The following is an 11400-nucleotide window of genomic DNA, read 5'->3' as shown; positions in this document are numbered from 1 at the left end:
CAACTTCGAAAGAAGGACAAGGAGACTTCCATTGAGCCGGTTGCGAGGGCATTGGTTGCAAGAGCTAAAGGTCCAAACCATGGAAGAAGGTCGTAGTCTAGAGGGGGGCATCCTGCAGTTGGTAGGAATCAGTGTGCCTTTTGTAGAGAGAATGGACATTGGAAAGCCGAATGCCCAAAATTACAAGCCGTGAAGAATAAAGGGAAAGCTATTCAAGCTTCAGAGGTAAATGTTGCCAAGGCTAGTGGCGATGTTTCAGATTCAGATTCTTCGGGCTATTCATGCCCAGCTCTTCCGTCAGTTGATGTTGCCGACTCCACCGAGTGGATGTTGGATTCTGGTGCTACTTATCATATATGCCCTAGAAGGGATTGGTTCTCCAGCTTTCTGGAGTTGGAAAGAGGGGATGTTGTTCTCATGGGTAATGATCACAGATGCCCTATTGGTGGTATTGGTACCGTTTGGATTCGGATGAGTGACGGGATGATCCGGGAGTTGGCTGATGTGAGGTTCGTTCCTCAACTGAGGAAGAACATCATTTCACTTGGGGTATTAGAGGCATCAGGCTATAGGGTGACCTTGGCGGATTCTCGCTTGAAGGTCACATCGGGGTCCATAATTGTGATGAAGGGAGTCAGGCGGAGTAACTTGTATTATCTACTTGGGAGCACGGTAGTTGATAGGGCGCTGACTACTTCTATGGCTAGAAGAAGACCGAGGTGGAGTTTAGCACTTCTATCCATCGATCGAGGGGTCTTATTGGAGGTGTTCAGTCAGGCATTGGGGGGCTTTCCGAGGAGGCATCATCGGGAGGTAATCGTTATTTTGTTTCCTATGTTGGGGATTGTACTAGGCATATTTGGGTTGCAACCAAGTCCCGTTGGTATAAAGCCCTAGTTGTCCGCAACAGTTGGAGGAGGTGTATGGGCAGAAAGATTACCAGTCGTACTTATTCTAGTAGGAGTCCTTTCTTGCATTGGTGCCGAGCTCATGGCAGTTGGAGACACTTCAGAGGAGAGGAGACAGTGGGGCGACGTGATGAGATGACGGATTCAGTGAGCCGTTCTTTTCTGGAGGAGGATCGGTATTGGTTGTCGAGTAGTGGATCTGGTATTCAGGCTTCGACAGGTTTGGGTCATCTTATGAGGTTTCCGACTGCTGCGTATAGAGTTGTTAGATCTGGTGGAGCTGCTTCAGATTTTGGTTGGCGTCGGATATTGGGCTACCCAGCACTTGGTCACATCGCTGATATGAGATTGGATCTGATTGCGCATTTGGGATTAAGGAGTTCATTCGGCTATTAGTGGGGAGCTTCTGAGTTTGGTCTGAGCAGGTTTGTCACTTTGGACTCTCGGCAGGTGGAGAGTATTGATCAGGTCAGAGGGATATCGCAGTGGGTGGAGGTTGATGCTACTCCACATTGGGTGGGGATTTCCCCACATACTCCAGGTCATTCTGTATTGGTTGGGATTCCAGCTGAGGTGACACAGCGTGGGAGTCATTTATTTATGAGTGCAGATGATGAGGTAGTTGATATGGATGCAGGTGATGGATATGTTTTGGATACGGCCATTGTTTCATCTCAGGTGGAGGTATTGGACTGTTTTTAGATTGGGGTCGTTTATGATGTTATCAGCCGCAGGTTGGATTGAGGGCCTTTGGAGGCCATTGGGTGAACTACGTGAAGGCTTAATTCATTGGAGAGGATACGTAGGCAGTCAGTTTTCTGATGCAGCCGATTTGGTGAGCGACATTGACATTTGGGGTGAGTGTTCGCACTCCCATTTGGGTCTCAGCAAGTGAGACATTTGATGTAGTCGGTGTAGGCTCAGTTCGATTTGGTGAGTAGACATAGTTGGTTTTGGGGTTGAGTGTTTGCACTCTCGTTTGGGTCTCGACGTGTTGTGGATGGGGTCCGTTGTTATGAGTCCGTTGCCATGGCATACTGGATGTAGCAGTTGAGGCATTGGTTTGTTCGGTGTCGGCTCAGATTTGGGAAATCTTCACCGAGGTGGAGATTTGTAGAATTGGCAGAGATCAGGTTTCAGGCTTAGGATTCAGGTTGTCAGGGTGGCGGTCGACCGGCCCGGTCGACCGTGTTCGTGCACAGGAGGTTCTGGGCATCAGGATTGGTGGCGGTCGACCGACACAGTCGACCGAAGATGGTAGCGGTCGACCGACGCGGTCGACCGCCGAACTCTCTGGATTCTTGGAGCTGTTCTGGATGGAGGGCGGTCGACCGGGCCGGTCGACCGCCAAAGCGGGTTGAGTCTGGGTCTGTTTTCCAGACCCGTTTCGTTTGGGTTTCCTATAAATACCCAAAGGGGTGTTTCTAGGGTTTGGAGGCTGAAGTTTGAGATCTGAAGGGAGAGTTTTATTGGGCTTCTATTGTTGGAGTAATTTGTGAGATCAAGAGTGAGTTGTTGTGGGTTTTTGGTGAGAGATTTGTAACCCTAGTTGTATCCTATTGTTTCTAATAGTGAAAACTCCCCTCTCCTTGCCCCGTGGACGTAGGCATCTTGCCGAACCACATAAAACTGGTGTTAATGATTGTTTATGCTTGTTGGTGTGTTGGTTTATCTTTTCTTGGCGATTGGTTTGGATTCTCGAGGCACAACATTTATGATATTAAACCCTTGGTAAAAATGATTCCGGTTCTCAAAGCACAAGAAAACGTGTTCCCCCTCCCCAAAGACTTTTTCAACGGGTGCTTTATCCTCAAAATGCTCCGTGGTTTTCTTCTAGCCCCCAAAACGAATTCTCAAGCGTAACTCCGTTTAAACCCCTCACGAAGTACCCAAAATACCCTTCGATTTAAAATTCCCCGTTATGAGTTACCTCCAAGTTCGTATCATGTCATCTCTCTTCTGTAAGCAAACCGACTCCAGAAACCCATTTCAAAACCCTAGCCCTAAATCAACCGACTCCAACGCAAACTGAATCAAAGCAAATAGCTTAAAATGGACGGCGATTCAACCCCCAAAGCAAGACTCCATGCCGACCACAGCGAAAGCGATGACGCCCAGCAGTTCGAAATCTCAGAAAGAGCCCAGACAACAGCAGTGCGTACTGAATCTGATGCTGAAGTTGCGATTGCTAATGTTCTAGAGGATATAGTAACCAGCCATTCTCAACCAGAAGTCCACCTCAAAATTTAAGTCTAGGCCCCCGCCCAGATCTAGAGGGTAGCACCGGCACCATCGCCATGTCCAACGAATCCACTAGAACGCTCCTTGGTCTACAGAAAGGAGAAAAGGAGAAGCTCGTGGCAGCACCCAAAAGGTAATTTTTACCGCAAATTTTATGTTGTTAAGGTTATGGTTTTATTGATAATGCTCCTAGTCTGGTGGGAAGGTCCAAAATTACGGGTGTCTGTTAGCTGTTGAGATTACTGTTAACATGCAAGGTTCATGCTTTTATTGTTAAGGTTGTTGTTTATTTATTGAGGTTAGGCTTTGGTTGTTAAGATTATGGGGTTGTTGTTAAGCTTGTTGGTTTCTCTGTAAAGTTTACAGCATAGTTGTTATGTTTACTGATTATTTTTAAAAATGCTTATGTCTTTTGTTTTTTGTTATGTAGAAAAAGGGCAAAGCCAACTATTATGTTGCGGCCCACCGCCAGCTTCAGTGCCTATCATGACTTCATACGGAGTTTGGTGCAGCATATGAAGCCAAGGCACTTTGCGGCCTATAGAGATGGTGTATTCAGATACTACGTCCATTTTGGCCCACCTGGTGTCGATCTTCCCACCTTTGAGCACATTTTGAGACAGTGGGACAAGAAAAGGAAGAAATTCGTCTTCACCGATAGGAATGATGGAGAAGAGATCGCCTGCTCATTCAACCTTGAGTGGGTAATTGAGCATACATGGTTCTCCAATGAGGGGCTTCTTGTTGACCACAACCGGGATAGGAAAAATAGGATTTGGTCCAGGTTTTTTAACAAACCCGAGGCCGAGGGTGCCAGTAGTATAGCTCCCCCCCAAAGGAGGCCCCACCAAACGTAATGTGGAGCAACTGCTCTTGAAGCTGGTACTATCGGCTGATCGCTGAGATGTGAAGGACTTTGTCCTGCTACAGATCCTCGATCAGCTGAGCATGATTTGGTGTCCAAGCAGTGTTTTCACCGTTCCTAGGTATTTATTCAAGTACGTCAATAGCATCGAATAGGTCAATAACACTGCTTGGGGACCTATATATTCAGTGAGACATCTGACGCGATAGAGAGGGCATTGAAGGGTCCTGAGCCAGGAAAGACGACTTTATATCTGCAAGGGTGTACCCCCCTAGTTTGTGTAAGTAATCATGTCTTTTATTACTGGTTGTGAAGGTTAGGGTTTAGTTGTTAATATTACAGTTTGGTTGTCAATGTTACGATTTAGTTGTTAATGTTACGGTTTGGTTGTTAAGGTTACGTTTTTATTGTTAGGGTTATTAGTAATTGTTAAGGATAAAGGTATTTGTTAAGTTTTTATTTTTCTAATGTGCAGTTGAGGTAATATAAACTTACTGGCATCAAGAAGCCAGCAGCTAGATGTACAGTGAGGCCTTCCCTCACAAATTGTGTGAGACTTGGAGAGGTTGCTGGTTCTTTGAGATTGGCCACTATTATAGCTAAAGCAAGAAAAGTACGATAAAGCTTCCACAGCAACATGACCAATTTTAAAGAATCGATGAAGGTTTGTGGAGGAAGGAACAGGGGAAAGAGAAAGAGAAGATGAGAGTGTGTGTGTGTGTGAGAGAGAGAGAGAGAGAGAGAGAAGAGGAGGAGGATTAAGGGACAGGTTGTAATAGACGCCGGAAGGGCGCGTGGCCCAAGACACCTTCACAAGAAGAAGAGGGGAGCAGAAGATGACATCCCAATTGATACAGTTGTAAGAATTTAGCAGTTATGAATTTTATTTATTTTTTAATTAATTAATCCTTTTAATAATACTCTATCTGTCCATTGCATAGGTGATGCCACAAGATATTGATGAAGACATCGAGCAGCCAAATGAGGCAGTTGAGAAAATAGAATGGCCTCAACAAGTGATCTATTGGAAGAGCATCGCATCAATGAACCAAGTATTACGTCGCGATAACAAGAATAAATTCAAGGATATGATTACTGCCGACCGTGTAAAGATAAGTGTTCTTTCTGTGAAAGTGGCTAAGTTGTCTGCTCAAAATAGAAGGCTGAGAGAGAAACTAAGCGAAGCACGATCCAGAACCCTCTCTGTATATAAGGATAAGATGCCTACAGAATTGGTGTCTGGATCATTGATGGAGCCGCAAACTTGTACATATTAGATGTGGCTTGCAATTATGTTTGTGTGTTATGTTTAAAGATTGATTGTTAAGTATATGGACTTTTTGTTAAAGTTAAGAATTTATTGTTAACTTTATGAATCTAGTGTTAAGGTTACGGATTTATTACCAAGGTTAGAAATTGATTGTTAAGTATCTGGGTTAGTTGTTAAGGTTATATAACTGATGCTATGTTTTTTGATAATGAAGTACCTAAGCTCATTTGTTTATTTTTTGAATCAGACACTCCACGCACCATGTATGGCATTGATATACAGTACGAGGGGGATGTTAATCAATCATTATTTGATGAAGCTAATAAGGAGAGCGAGGACCCTCCAACAGGGAGAGCCCCTCCACCACCATTTTTTCTGATATCAATAAGGAGAGTGAAGATGCTCCGCCAGGGGAAGTACTTCCACCAGAGAACTATTGTATTGATACGGCTTTTGAAGCAGAAATAAATGAGGGAGAGAAGGTGTCCAAACCAACGAAGGAGCTGCTAACTTGTACAGATCAGCTCGCTTTTACACTATACGTTAGAGATTGGTTGTTATGTCTATGTATTGGTTGTTAAGTTTTTGATTATTTATACTCTGAATATTTTTAGAAACAGGCACTCAACGTGAGGACACTGGAAGGGAAATTACGCTAGTGGATGATGACCCTTCTGCAGGACATGATACGGAGACGTAAACTTGTATAGGTTAGCAACTTTTTTACCATATGTGCATCAGTTGTTAGGGTTACAGATTGATTGTTAAGTTTAGATAGATGGGGCTAAGTTTTCTCAATATTTATACTTCGAATGGATTGTTTGGAAACAGACACTCTAAGAGAGGACACTGGGAGGAAAATAAAGCAATCAGAGGATGTCCCTCTACCAGCACCTGACACATCAACTGAGGATGAAGATGCTCATATTAAGTTTTTAAGGGCTTTGAATAAGAGAAAGAGGGGTGCAAATAGGGCACGTGAGAAGGTGTCCGATGTTGAACCCCTTAAAGGGAAGAGATGCAGAAGAGCGATGAAGCCTTCCAAGTGGGTAGTCACCCCTTACACTAAATGGAAGAAGAAGAAAGAAAAAGACAACATAGGGGACAAGGCTATAGTAGAAGTGTCTGGGGAGGAGGAAGAGTAGGTGCAGGAAAAGGTAGTAGAGTTGGCGCCTGCTCGGCTACAAAGTGACCCCCACTCTATCTGGGAAAAACACATGAGTTCCCCTATGAGTTCAGAAAAAGTGACCCCCACTCTATCTGGGAAAAACACATGAGTTCCCCTATGAGTTCAGAAGAAGAAATGTACAGGAATAAGCATGAGTTCCCCTATGAGTTCAGAAGAAGAAATGTACAGGAATAAGCTGAACGAGGGGATTCCCTTTCCAAGAGGCTTCATCATCAAGTTTTGGGTGGTAAGGACACATTTGTATATAATTATAAGGTGTCAGCAGATGTTGCCGCGCTGCTGACGAAAGAGGAGAAAAAAGCTCTCAACTATTTTGCATTTGTAGATGTAACAAGTAAGTATTTACCTCATATCACAAGTTTTTACACTTCACTTTTAAGGTTATCAATTAGTTGTTAGGTTTCCTCCTATGTTAATAAGGTTACGGGTTTGATGTTAAGGTTACGGGTTTGATGTTAAGGTTACATGTTTGTTGTTAAGGTTACAGGTTTTTTGTTATGGTTACGGGTCTGTTGTTAAGGTTACAAGTTTGAGTTAAGGTTACTGGTTTGATGTTAAGGTTACGGGTTTGTTGTTAAGGTTACAGGTTTTTTGTTATGGTTATTGATTTGTTGTTAAGGTTATGAGTCTGTTGTTAAGGTTACAGGTTTGATGTTAAGGTTACGAGTTTGTTGTTAAGGTTACGTGTTTTTTATTATGATTATTGATTTGTTGTTAAGGTTACGGGTTTGATGTTAAGGTTACGGGTTTGTTGTTAAGGTTACGGTTTTTTTGTTATGGTTATTGATTTGTTATTAAAGTTACGGGTCTGTTGTTAAGTTTATTGGTTTATTCTTGCTGTTAATTGTTAGTTGCTAACTATAGTTTTTGTTTTGTCCCTGTTTGCAGTGTTATTAAAGCGTACATAGGACCAGTGGGGTCTATTATCCGGCTTGAGATTCTTAATATATTACGCGGTGGTCGACTGGATGATGCAGTAAGATTTTTACTTGGTAATTATTGATTAGCATATTTAACAATACTATTATTAATTATTTCTTGTTAACTTATTATAGCTTGTTGATACGCTGCTGGACTTAGTGTGTGAAAGTCAGAGAGAGTCATCTAGTAAAAAATTTAGGGTGGTCCCTATTTGGTTTAGTGTAAGTTTATATCTGGCGTGGCGTACTGCTACCTATCTGTTGGAATCTATGTTAAAAGGTACTTGGTTGGGTTAATTCTTTATTGTAGCACCAGATACATGTGGCGAAACCAGAATACCAAGAACTGTACTAGATCTACATCAAACACTTGATCGATGCAGGGTGTACTAACCTCTTAGTTCCTATTATCCAAGGGGGTCATTAGCATCTACTGGAGTTTGATGTCGAAAATGATATTGCCAAGCATATACGACTCCTTGAATGAGAGATCTGGACATTGGGAACATGTGCTCAATATTGTCAAACCCTTCAACTACATTAAAGCTGGATTTGATAAGAACCAATTGCGCAGCGTATTCGACCCAATCAAAGTTCCATGCGAAGAGCAAAAGGGATCGTAAGTTTTTCGAAACCCTTGTTGGAATTCAATGTTGGAAAGTGGTTGTTAAGGTTACGAGTTTGTTGTTATGTTTTGTGCGCAGGTATGACTGTGGGATCTACGTCTACCAGTTCGTAAAAGCTATTATCGAAGGTAGAGATGTCCTGCACGTCATGCCCATAGAGCATAACACATGGGCGGTACGTGTAAAGCTAGCAGCGTATTTATTGATTGAAGGTAGGAAGAGGAAAGAAGATACGGGAAAACTTGACGATGATGACGTTGAGATGTAGATTTTTTGTAAATGATATATTACAATTCTTTGTAAATAATAATATACATGTAAATATTATAAATATAAAGGTTAACATCATAAAGATTTAAGCTGATCAACAAATCCAAAAACTTTCTGTGCAATCCCATAACATTAACCCCCAATTCATAAAACTTGACAGCAAACCCATAACATTAACAGAAAAGTCGTAACATTACAACAAACCCATGAGGTCATCAAGAAACGAGTAACCCTAACAACAAACCCCTAAGCATAACAACAAGCTCATCTGCAAGCCACTTACATGGGGCCAATCGAAAATTCAGGACAGCAACCCGTAACCCTAAATCTGCCTTAAGCTCAACAATACAACGCAAAATAAGCCCAACATTAACAACACACCCCCAATCAGTAACCTTAACAGCAAACCCATGAGTTTAACAACAAACACGTAACCTTAACAACAAACCCCTAAGTATAACAACAAACTCAACTGCAAGCCACGAACGTGAATGTTAAGTTTACTATTTTTAACTTAAAATTGGTTGTCACAGTCACCGAAATATATTTGTTGTTAAGTTTACGGGGTTATTGCTAAGCTTATTTGTTTGTTGCTAAAGGTCGTGGCTTTAATAAAGTAAACGATTGCCTGAAACGAGGTTGTTAATGACTACGTTTATTTCTGTTCAGAAGGATTATCGCGTGGCTGTGTGATCAAAGTTGTGTACTGGTTGCCAAGTTTATTGATTTTTTGTTAATTTTATGATTTATTGTCAAGCTTATGAATTTGTTGTCAAGTTTATGGTCTGGTTGTCAATCTTATCGATTTATTGTTATGTTTGGCATTGTATTGTTAAGTTTGTGGATTGTTTGTTAAGTTTAGCTCGTGGTTGTCAAAGATTAAAATTAAAAACAAACCCGTAACCTTAACAACAAACCCAAGAACTCAACAATAACAAATCAAAGAACTATAAGTTCAACAACACAACACAAAATAAGCCCAACCTTAACAACACACCCCCAAGGGGTAACATTAACAGCAAACCCATGAGTTCAACAACAAAACTGCAACCTTATCAACAAACGCCAAAACTTAACAATATACTAACCTTAACAACAGACGTCAAGCTAAAAGGCTAAAACGGAACAACAACCCCGTAACCCTAATAACCAAGGAACCATAAGCTCAACAACACAACGCAAAATAAACCCAAAGCTTAACATCACACACCCAATGAGTAACCTTAACAGCAAACCACGAGGTTAACAATAAACACGTAACCTTAATTACCAACCCCTAAGATTAACATCAAACCCATGGCTATTTACAGTTAACAAAGGTATAATCATTCCGAAAAGTGTATCATAAATTCATCAAACCCATGGCTATTTACAGTTAACAAAGGTATAATCATTCCGAAAAGTGTATCATAAATTAATATGTTGTTAACAACACATATCATGAGGTATAATCATTCCGAAAAGTGTATCATAAATTAATATGTTGTTAACAACACATATCATGATCAAGTTAACCAAAACATAAGCGAATAGGGGCCGACTGCTCCTCCCCCGCTCCCCTTGCTCGAAACGCAATCATGGGAGAAACCTCTGTCACGAGGAAGGGTAGACCCCCCAACACCTTGGGCCTGGAGAAATCGTTGCCAGAGCTCTTTCTCTACCATCATTTGCCTGTTGTCCCAAGTCACTTCAATCAATTCCGGGTCGGCATGGGGAGGCTGTGTACGCTGGCTTTGAGGTTGGTCAACAGCCATGTCGATGGGACCAGCCTCATTGTTCGCCTGATGCTCCCAATCCCGACCTACAACCTGAGTGATGACGAAACCTTCCATCAGGCTCCGGTCCATGGGAGAGGTGTAACAAAACCTATTCCTCTTAGGGACATTCAAATATTCCCTGATCTCTAGCAGCACCCTATAGTCTTTGAAGTTTTTTTCGTGGTGACATCAGCGGAGCAGTACACGCATTGACCGATGCCCTCGAACAGTGATTGGAGGAACTCCCACTTCCAAAGGTGGTAGGGGAGATTGAAGAGACAGACCCGCGTATACATGGGGTTGGACAATGTTCTTAGCCTGTGGTCCTCCCTCCAAAGCCTGAATCTGCCCACGAAGGACCCAAAAGTTACCAGGCTGAGCTCGATGGCTTGATCTAGTAGTTCATCAGAAGGGAATTTAACCAAGAAGCTATTTGCAGATACCCGCTTGATCTCATAGGTCTAATCTTAGACGTTGAAGTGATACCCTAGCATCTCTCTGAGCTCCTCCAAAGATGGTAGGCCCAGCTCAGGAGTGAAGATGGCGAAGGTAGTAAGTTTCTGAATGTTGCTGGCGAACGGGGAGCAATCGTGGAGAGGAGCTTGCTCTCAGACCATGAGGGCAACCCCGAGAGATATGCCCCGAGCCATGGCAATGGATACAGACGCTATCATCATGAGACATGATCTTCTGGTTTAGGAAACGAAGAGAGTGTAGTTGATATAAGGCTGGGATGCCGGGAGAAGGGTTTTAAGCTTGTTCGTAAACCTAACGTAGAGAATGACAGTGATGGGAAGATTGATGGGTGTGTCGTATGGTCTTGTCATTAAACAGGCGAAGGGATGAGGGTAATTGCCGCGCCGCGTGGTAGCTGGGAATAGCGAGGAGCCATGTGATAATACTGCCTGTCTTGGGAACATACACTACTATAAAATGTATTTAATGCAGAGAGAAATCAAAATTTTTCTATTGGTTACCTTGGAAACTAAAAGGCTAAACTTGACAACCATTCCATAAGCTTAACAACAAAGCGCTAAACTTAGCAACTAATCCATAAGCTTAACAATAAAACGCTAAATTTAGCAACCAATCCATAAGCTTAACAACAAAGCGCTAAACTTAACAACCATTCTATAAGTTTAACAACAAAGTGCTAAACTTATCAACCAATCCATAAGCTTAACAACAAAGTGCTAAACTTGACAACCATTCTATAAGCTTAACAACAAAGCGCTAAACTTAGCAACCAATCCATAAGCTTAACAATACAACGCCAAACTTCATAATAAATCAAAAAGCTTGACAACCAGCACATAACCTTGATAGTAACAGACAAGCGATAGTCTCTTAGACC

Source organism: Asparagus officinalis, chromosome 10, assembly GCF_001876935.1.
Source record: "Asparagus officinalis chromosome 10, Aspof.V1, whole genome shotgun sequence".
Classification (NCBI taxonomy): Eukaryota; Viridiplantae; Streptophyta; class Magnoliopsida; order Asparagales; family Asparagaceae; genus Asparagus; species Asparagus officinalis.
Note: the sequence above shows the minus strand (reverse complement) of the source record.